Source organism: Adiantum capillus-veneris, chromosome 19, assembly GCF_014529385.1.
Source record: "Adiantum capillus-veneris isolate H3 chromosome 19, ASM1452938v2, whole genome shotgun sequence".
Lineage (NCBI taxonomy): Eukaryota > Viridiplantae > Streptophyta > Polypodiopsida > Polypodiales > Pteridaceae > Adiantum > Adiantum capillus-veneris.
In genome coordinates, this window is record NC_140949.1 from 62,652,118 (window position 1) to 62,661,907 (window position 9,790).

The 9,790-nt window shown below is 41.5% G+C and overlaps 1 long non-coding RNA gene across 1 annotated transcript; it reads right to left on the minus strand.

Annotated features, from left to right (window-relative positions):
* Nucleotides 1-4,263: 4,263 nt before the first annotated feature.
* LOC147434137 (uncharacterized) lies at nucleotides 4,264-8,913 on the minus strand. The gene is made up of 3 exons (XR_015185239.1): nucleotides 7,813-8,913; nucleotides 7,626-7,710; nucleotides 4,264-7,012 (listed from the first exon to the last, which is right to left on the minus strand). It is a non-coding gene; the product is annotated as an uncharacterized LOC147434137 (long non-coding RNA).
* Between the last annotated feature and the right edge of the window lie 877 nt (nucleotides 8,914-9,790).

Below are 9,790 nucleotides of genomic sequence, written 5' to 3' on the forward strand. Positions count from 1 at the left end.
GAGTACTACATTTTTATTTCATAAACTTCACTGTCACTTGAATCAAATGAGGATTAAGGAGTTTAAGCTCTTTACAAAGGTCTAAGAAAAATTATTAGAGCATAAGCTAAGAGAGTGTCCGACGATGATGATGGAGTGAGCGATGGAATCCTCCTCACCTTGAGCTCTTTCTTCCTTTCCCCCAAAAACAAGAACACCAACAAAAACCCAAAAATGACCAAACATTTTCCCTTATAGGACATGTTTTGCTATTCTTGGCCCTTCCTATTTATATCAGTCACTTGTCCATTTTACTGCATGACCCCTGTTTTATCGGGAGAGACCCCTCCAGTAGCGGCGACATCACTCCCCCCGAAAACAAGGGTACCATGTCCTCAACAAAAATGGAGGGCCTCGAGGGCTCCCCTATGTGAACACTCCCCATTGGGAAATTTGCATCAACATCACCAACAAGCCACCACGTGCGTCGGAGCGCCGCTGCACGTAGAGCCAGTCGACAAACTCCATGTTCAAGAGCTCCCATTTACTGCTCCATGCCACAATTGCCAACTTGTAAAGCCAAAGGGGAGGATCACCATGCCGTCTTTGAATCCACGCATAGGCTCTCCATTTTGACTCCACCAAGACCTCGAACGACACGTCCCAAAATGCCAAAATTTATCTAGTGCCCTCTTGCTGGCAGTTGTCACTGACTTCATACTTCAATATCTTCGTAATCCACATTTTAACTAGCATGCTGTCGATTCTTATGGCCTTCACATATCGCATAGCTTTCATACACACCCAAGAGAGGCTGTAAAAACCCCAATTGACACGCCTATCGAGGCACACAATCTAGCACACAGCTGACCCTCAACAAAAATTCAACTACTCATAACTTGGCCATTTGAACTCCGATTGCCGATCCAAAAAGAGTTGAGCACTTCAAGCAACAATGAACATTTATACATTGAATACATGTGATGATATCATGTGTGTGTGTGTGTGTGTGTGTGTGTGTGTGTGTGTGTGTGTGTGAGAGAGAGAGAGAGAGAGAGAGAGAGAGAGAGAGAGAGAGAGAGAGAGAGAGAGAGAGTGTCATCATGTGCACTTCCAAAACTAGAGTGCTACGCATGCATTCAAGAGAGTAGAGAAGAGGAGCACAATGACACAATACTGGAAAAAAAGCTATTACTCCTACATAGGTCCCTCAATGAACCCATGTGAATTTATCTCTTAGGACCAAAAGAGTTAGAGAGAGAGAGAGAGAGAGAGAGAGAGAGAGAGAGAGAGAGAGAGAGAGAGAGAGAGAGAGAGAGAGAGAGAGAGAGAGAGAGAGAGAGAGAGAGAGATCAATTGTTGATCCCTTTGTTGACATGCCCTCTAAGTGAGCCATCTCCTACAGCCTTAGCTTCTCGGCTTGCTTCCTACTACGTGCTCAACATGATGTGCTTTCCCTCATCCATAGAGCTAAGAGTTGACCGTATTGCCCTCATTCCCTAGATAACTCGTTGGCAAGTCACATCACCGCCATCTACCCTTCCATTTACCTCTTGAAGAAAATTCTTGATAACATATTATTGAAGAGAATCCAAAGAAATTCTCTCATGATAACGTAAGCGGCCCAAGGAATCTTGCAGGTGGTGGGCAAAGAGACGACAAGTAGGGAGAGGAAGGTGGCACATGGTAGGGCAAGCAGCTAGCCAAGGTGGAACACGATGCACGGGAGCCAACCGAGTAGGAAGCGACAATGCCGCATGGAGTTGGGATAAAAGTTGAGAGTTGCCATGAAGTGGAATTACAAACTTGTTGCCACTTGTGAGTCCCAAAAAATCGTTGGTCACACCTACTTTAAGAGAGCCTCTCCATCAACGTTACATTTGTGAAGAGTTTTTATGTAGGCTTGAGAAATCAAGGAACATGCAAAAAAGTGGCATTTGAGCAACGTTGTAAATCCTCTTTTTTTTGGCCAGAACTCATGATGGTGAGTGGACTATATTAGCATAACAAAAAGTACAAATTCTATTCATGCTCATGTCGAGCCATGATGTCTCCCAGAAATCATAGATACATTGGCTAAAAGGGGAGCCGCCTCAGGACACTAAAAGAAGAAAACTTAGATAACCCAACTTTGACCAGAGCAGGGACCCAAATAATAATCAATCAATGTGGCACCAATTGCCTTGTTCCATTCATCAGAATTCATCAGTTTCCCGATGGCGACAAGTGCTTCCTTGCTTTCTTGTATAATCTCATTGAACCTAGCTGATTCCAGGGTGTTCTCAAAGACTAGATAGTTATTGGCCTTCTCTACATGTTTGAAGTAGCAGAATCTCTAATACTTTATGTGCCAATTAGTAGCACTTGACTCTTGAACACCTTCCCACCCAAGAAGAGATTGTTTTTGAAAAAACCTATCTTCCAGGTCTTTTGAACCAATTTGCAAATCTTCCTTGCTAGGCACAAATCCCCGGGCATTCCTTGAACAAGTGAGGGAGGTCCACACTAGCCGTTCTGCATTGCTAGCATCTATCTAGAACAATTCCTCTGGCTAGAAACTTCACACCAGTAGGTAAGGCTCCCAAAGACCTTCCACAGTAAAATCTTCATCCTAAGCGTCCATTGTGGGCACCAAATTTTCTTTGCAATTGTCACCCATCTTGATTCTGGTCATTGCTTGCCCCATTGCTTGTTTGGGGGGGAAAACCAATCCGATGAGATCATAAGGGTGTTGTACATGTCCTTGATTTGCGGTTTAAGGAAATGTCTGTATGTGGGCCACTGCTAAGCTTTCCACTCGAATCTGGGTTTGCAGGCAGGTAGCCAAAATCTATCTAATCATTCTAATGTTCTATTGTCCATCAGTCTTTCAATCCCATTGAGATGAAATTGGGAGGCAAGTTGGCGTGTTCCTTTTCATCTTCTGTTCATGCTATCCCTAAGCTGGCCAATCGTAGTCCTTTACTATTGGTATTTATGGCAATTTCCCTCTAGAATGGGCACAAATGGATGCTTCCTACCTTAGAAATCCAAGGGGACCAATGGGTTATAGAACTGTGAAAGTATCTAGGTATCTCTCCCCATTCCAAGGACTTTGCTTCTCTATTGCATTTTTGAACTAACTCGCCTGTTAAACCCCCAAGCTTCAGGCAAGTCAACCGAGGGGCAAGCAACTTGTCGTGCATCTCAATCTCTTTCCACTGGCCACCTTGCGAGCATAGTTTTGCACTATACATCATGGCCTTTGTCATAATAGTCCATGCCTGGTCTTGCTTCGTAAATGTTACCACAAACTTGGCACATAGGGTCTCCCCATGAGTACTAGGGTGAAGGATCCCGATACCACCCTGCTCCGTAGCTCTCACAAAAGATTCCCATCTTGCCCACTGCGAGGGTGTCAAGTCTTTAGTGTTGTTTTTCCATGAGAATGTCTTCACCGCTTTCAAGAATTCTTTCCAGCTGCATTTGGCTAACTTTAGCAACGAACCATTAAAGGCAATAATGGGAGCACAAATGAATTGATCACTTTTACTATGCTCGAGAAAGGAAGAAGCATATGCTCCCACCTTCTCATCTTGCTCCTTACCTTATCCAAGACCCATATGAATCTTTGCCTGTGGGTTACGTCCACCCTCAAAGGGGCCATAATATCTTCCGTTTTGACACTATCTCCCCGGGCCACATTGACGGATCAAACGAGTTGTTTTCTGATAACAAAATCCATCTTGATTTGTCAATATTGCACTTTGATCCTGATGCAATGGAATATGTTTGCACAATCTCCAAAGCCTTCCTTATCACTTGAGGGCAAGCTTTGAGGAATAGAAGGGAATCATGCGCAAATAGCTTCGCCAAAAGTTGGTCGTTTTTAGAAAGATACAACCCTTGAATGTCCCCTTGTACAACGCTGTCTTCGAGTAATGTCACAAACGGAATGTTGTAAAATCCTCTCACTATTCATGGCCCCCTTTAATTCTTTTTTGGAAAGACATTTGTAGCATATTCCAAGTTTAAGTTAGTGGTATATGCCAAATAAAAGCTAGTGGCATTGCTTTATTTTTTATCATATGCATCACGGTATCACAGGCTACAGCGTCTTTGGGATAAAGTGTATCACTTTTCAAATAGAAAATCTTTGGTATATGCCAAATCAAAGCTAGTGGCATTGCTTTATTCTTTACCGTATGCATCATGGTATCACAACCTCTTTGGCATAGAGTGTATAACTTTTCAAATAGAAAATCTTTGGTACGACGAGTGACATTTGAAAAGTCTTCTTGTTTTTCAAGACATGTACTATAATATACATCTTTTGAGCATAATGATGTAAAGACTACTATGTGACCCTTGCGTTGTTGCGGCAAAAAAAAAACATGACCTCTAGTCATAAAATGCCATCTTTCAGGTGAAAAATATCAATGGTTTCTTCCTACATATAAGGCACATATTGTTGATTGGTGTATTTTAGCGCCATTGGCACACCTCCAATGAAAAAAACATAGATCGTTGAGTCGCTTATCTTTGCAAGAGTTTTAGGCATCATGTTGAACTGAAGGATGTGTTACAAAATTGAGGGTGTGACCCGTAAGCATGTACTCTCTCTCTCTCTCTCTCTCTCTCTCTCTCTCTCTCTCTCTCTCTCTCCACCAAATCCAAATTGCTAAAGCATGTACTTCTTTCAGAGAGTAGACTGTATTCAAACCACTTGGCCTTGCAATGAACATTCTATTACTGCATTTCTGCTAGAAAAAGCTAGCACAACTTATTTACAATAGAGGATTGGATTAACCCTTCTAGTGACGTGCACAGACACAGCTCAGGAACTTGACATAGATAAACAAATGTATGCTAGCTTTATAGCCCTTGGAATACAATTGACATGGATGTAGTGCACACATGGACCGTTCGGCTTGCATCCAGTGACACCATGAACCATCTCACAGGAACTGTTTGTCTGTGCACATGAAGCTAATTGGTGGGGAATGCCAAGAGATGATGTTTTGATGACAGCATTGGTGCAAGTTGTAGGAAGAAGCAAAATGCTCCACGTCAAGTGTTGGCACCCTAGACTGAATCGAAACCGTTCTCCTCTCTTCCTAACTACTAAATTTCATGGCATTCATGTGAACGTGATGAACAGGGACCCTCCATCATCATAAGATTGTTATCTCATCTAATGCTATGTGTGTAGGAGCCAGGCGGGTCCAGCTAGCCCAACACCTTTAGCCCAACACCTTGCCGAACAGCGCCATATGTACAACATAGGAGTCTATAGCGAAGGAATTGCCACCACCCAAAGAATTTGGTTTCTACATAGCTAGAGTTTTCTCCCTAGCCTATAACAAAGGAATTGCTACCACCCAAAGAATTTGGTTTCCACATAGCTAGTGTTTTCACCCTCAAAAGTGCTTTTCATACAGCTTAGCTTTTTGGCTAGATTGGTATTCATAATATTCCACAATAGATACTTCTACCAAAGCTACCAAAGTAGTCACTTGTGCATACACCCTCTCATGAAGTATAGTGGGTATAGGCTTCAACCATTCATAAGCCGAGGAAGCTAGCAATCCATATATCCAGATAATGCCAATGCACTTAGCCGATGCGCTTTAGGTACATTTCCAACAGAGTCTAGTAGGGTTTTCTTACGTCACTCTCCTTGTTGTGCAGTGGTAATGCTACCTTAGTTAGGCTAACCATGCCAAAATTGGCAGATTAGCTCTCAAAATAGTGTTTTTGACGAAAGAGACAAAGCGTAGTAGCTTCTTAGTTTTAAAAAAATGAAATTGTTGAGTGTAGCTTAACTCGGCATCCCTTTGCATGAAAAAAATCTCTTAATCCACTTGAGGATGGAGGGGGCAATAGAATTTCTAGTGGTGTCCTTTGTGGGCCCGTCCTCTACCATGGCTAACTTCATATGCAAATGGAAGAAAGGGAAAGAGTGTGAGGAGTGATGGTAGGTGAGCGAGGCCTAGAAGGCCTGCAGTCTCTTCCTCCTCCTCCTCCTCTCTCTCTCTCTCTCTCTCTGTCTCTCTCTCTCTCTCTCTCTCTCTCTCTATCTATCTATGACTGGCACTCTCCATTGAATGAATAGGAAGACCACTTCTCCCCACACATAGATACACCCTAGGTAGAGCTCCCTCACTGCATCAAGCCGCCAAAGTGAGCTCAAATAGTGATGAGAAACATAGCTACGTGTGTAGAAACCAACTTGAGCAAATTTTCCATGCTGTGGCTAAACATGAAAGGAGCTGCTTGAGCTTGATGCAAGTGCTTGATGCGTGGAATCCACTTCCCCAATGCACTCTTCTATTTTGAATCATCCGCTTCCTCAATGTGCTACTCTGTTCAAAATCATATGCTCCCTTGCAAGCCAATATGTTTGCTCCATTTCTATCAGTATTACCAAGGCATATGTCAATAACAAAAATCTTTTTCACTTCCTGTAATAGGAGATTGTATCGTGCCCATGTACACTCTCTCTCTCTCTCTCTCTCTCTCTCTCTCTCTCTCTCTCTCACATCTGGACATTTGGAGCTGGTGGGTTCTCTCCACAAGCCTTACCATGGGGATACATGAAAGGGCCGAGAGTTCGATGAATTCTCAAGCCGTTTAATAAAAAGTATAGATAAGGGTATTGGGAAACCATTGCAAATGCCTCTATGTGTTCACCCATGTCAATTGCTTGCATGATTCCACATGCATCAATATGAAAGCATAAGTAATCGCATTCAAAGAGAGGTCCTCACTTTTCCCTTGATAAAAATAGGGCCATATGCTATAACTTCTTTGCTCTTTCCATGTCAAGCAAATCTTGCAATCAACACCACCTAAGAGACAACATTCCAGGTAGAAGCTCATGAAAACTTCTTGTACTTTAAAAAAGTACACACCATTAGGTCTCCATGTTGACCAAAGCATTTCCAAGTAGGAATCAGATGTACACATTTCCAATCACATTTGGGGAAAGCCTTGACTCAATGTTTATGGAAAAAAACCCAGAGCTTTGTAAACTTGCCAACATCGGACAAACCTGCAAAAAGTGCATTCCAAGTGCAAGAGGCTCTTGAAGACAAATATTTTGACCATGCATATGTTCACCAAAGATTCAAGCATAGGAGAAAATTTAACAAAACTTAAAAATCAAAACACTTGCCCTTGTTGAGAGGAGATACTTAGGATAAATACTTTCCAACAGATAACATTCAAAAAAGCATCTAAGGCAATGTTCTCTATTGCATTCAAAGATTAAAGTTTTGTTTCTCAACTCTAACTCAGCAAGTCCCACCTATAACTGCATTCCAAGAGATCATCTAAGGCAATGTTCTCTATTACATTCCCAGCTCTAACTTAGCAAGTCCCACCTATAACTACATTCCAAGAGGCTACAACTCAATTTTGTCAATACACCTCACTTGATGTACATGTTCACCACAGCATTGCCAAATACAAAATTGTTTTTTAAAAGAGCCCCATCCTAACAAATTTTTGATGAATTTGTTTGCCCATGCAAAATGCAAAAATGTTATCCAAAAGAGCCCCATCCTAACAAACTTCTGGTGAATGTGTTTGCCCATGCCAATTTTGTACATAATGCTACATGTCTTAGCAATGCAAGCATGAGTGATGCCTTTGGAGAGAATTACTTGCTTCACATCAATTGTAAACAACCCAAAGCTCTTTGCTCCCCATGTTGGACATACCCTGACTTCCAAGGACAACGTGCTTGACCTAAAAAACAACAACGATGTAAGTATAGTGGCATTGGTTCAATGCACCAAAAAAAAAATTCCCTCATATTATCAGAGTATGTTTGGCCCTCATCCTATAGACCTCAATGAATCTCTGAATATGGATAAAATCACACAAAACTGTTGTGTGTGGGTCGATGCCCACATGTTTCATCCACTGAAACATTCCAAAGCTTCCTTGGACGGATCTTTCTCGGCACATCTCTCGCATAAGTGCATTCTAAGGGACTACATTGGAGACAAAACATTGCTTAATATTTTCTCAAAGCACCCTCGTGATTCTTGACCTTGCTTCTTCAAGCAGATCCTACAATTGATACTGTTGAATGGACAACACTCCAAATAGGAATCTCGTCAAAACCTATACTTTCAATAGTACACCACATCAAGCTTGCAAGTCCCCCAAAGGATTTGCAAGGAGGACTAAAAATGTATGAAGCCCCCACTCGGCATTAACAAAAAACATCTCACAGAGTTCTTCCGGGTTGTGCCAATGTTGGACATACCTGCAATAAGTGTACTCCCATTGCAAGACACTCTTCAAGCTTAAGTATTATACGATGCATTTGTTCATTTAAAAGACATAGATAAGTACAAAAGAGCAAGTGAAGAACCCAGGTCTACCTAACATAAGTGCTTTCTACCCCAACACATTGATTATCGTTGTTGATGATGTCACTTGCCCTTGCTTGAACTATGAAGCCTCACCTTGGTACTTCCTTCTGACAAAGCTTCTCCTCAAGCAAGCATGTCTTGGTGCAACAGAGGCTATTATATGTGAGCAGCTTTTGTGTGCAACTTGCTTCACCAACGTTTGCTTGTTACACCAAAAAAATATTTCAATGGGCTCACTTAAACTACTCTATCTTTGAGCTCCAAAGCCAAAACGTATGTAGGACAACACACACACACACACACACACACACACACACACAGATAGAGAGAGAGTATTTCCCCAAGAGAGAGTGCGAGAAGTGTGTAGACATTTTGTGAAGCACAAGTGTAGCCAAGGGAGGTGGGTCAATCCCTCGCACATGTGCTTTTGAAGATTTTGAGCAATGACACTCCAATCAGTAAAACGATGACAGCCGGTCTCTATGCTTGTTCAAGGTCGATTGGGAGCTCCAAATTCAAAGGGGTCCTCAAAGCCCTTCTTCTCTCTCCCTTTCTCTCACGAACGCAAATGTTGTGAGGTGCCCATACTCTCTTGGAATAAAGGGCCCATTTTGGAAGGCTTCGGTGCCCTTTGGAGGCTTTGTAAACCTTTAGAGAAGTTTTTTTTTGTAAAGTCCCTTCCAAGTGAAGGTCAATCTTGGGGATCTCCCTTCGTGCATGAAGGGTGCCTTTAAAGATATCCTTCAAGTGAAGGTCAATCTTGGGGATCTCCCTTCGTGCATGAAGGGTGCCTTTAAGAATATATATATATATATATATATATATATATATATATATATATATATATATATATATATATATATATATATATTAGAGAGAGAGAAAGAGGGAGAGCAGCTCAAGGAGTCTGGACTCTGGACTTTGGAGAGAGAATTTGAGAAAGGCTTTAGAGATTAGCCTTGGGCCTGGAGGCTTCGCCCTTTAAGGATGGTCGGAAGTGGGTTTGAAATTAAAATTTGAGAAAATTACTAAAATACCCCTCTAATTGTGGAAATTTCCAAAATGTCTCTCAAATTTTGAAAATTCCTAGAATACCCTTGTATCTTTTTTGGTTGGATTGTTCAAGATTTTCTAATCTTTATTCCTTTTTGACAATTGAGATCCGTTTTTGAGTGCTTAGCATGTAATTTGTCACAAATTACCTCTCAAAAAAAGGCAAATATGTCTAAAAATAATGAAGCAATTCATCTCCAAAGCCTACATAACCAGCTCAAATTCTAGTTTTAGCATCTTGTATTGATAGACACTCAATCGAAAAGCGACAAATTTTTTGATGTAATTTGAAGATATTTAATCTCACAACCAAGGGTATTTTGGGAATTTTGGAAAACCTGAAGGGCATTTTGGGAACTTATGATAAAATATTGAGGGTATTAAGGAAAATT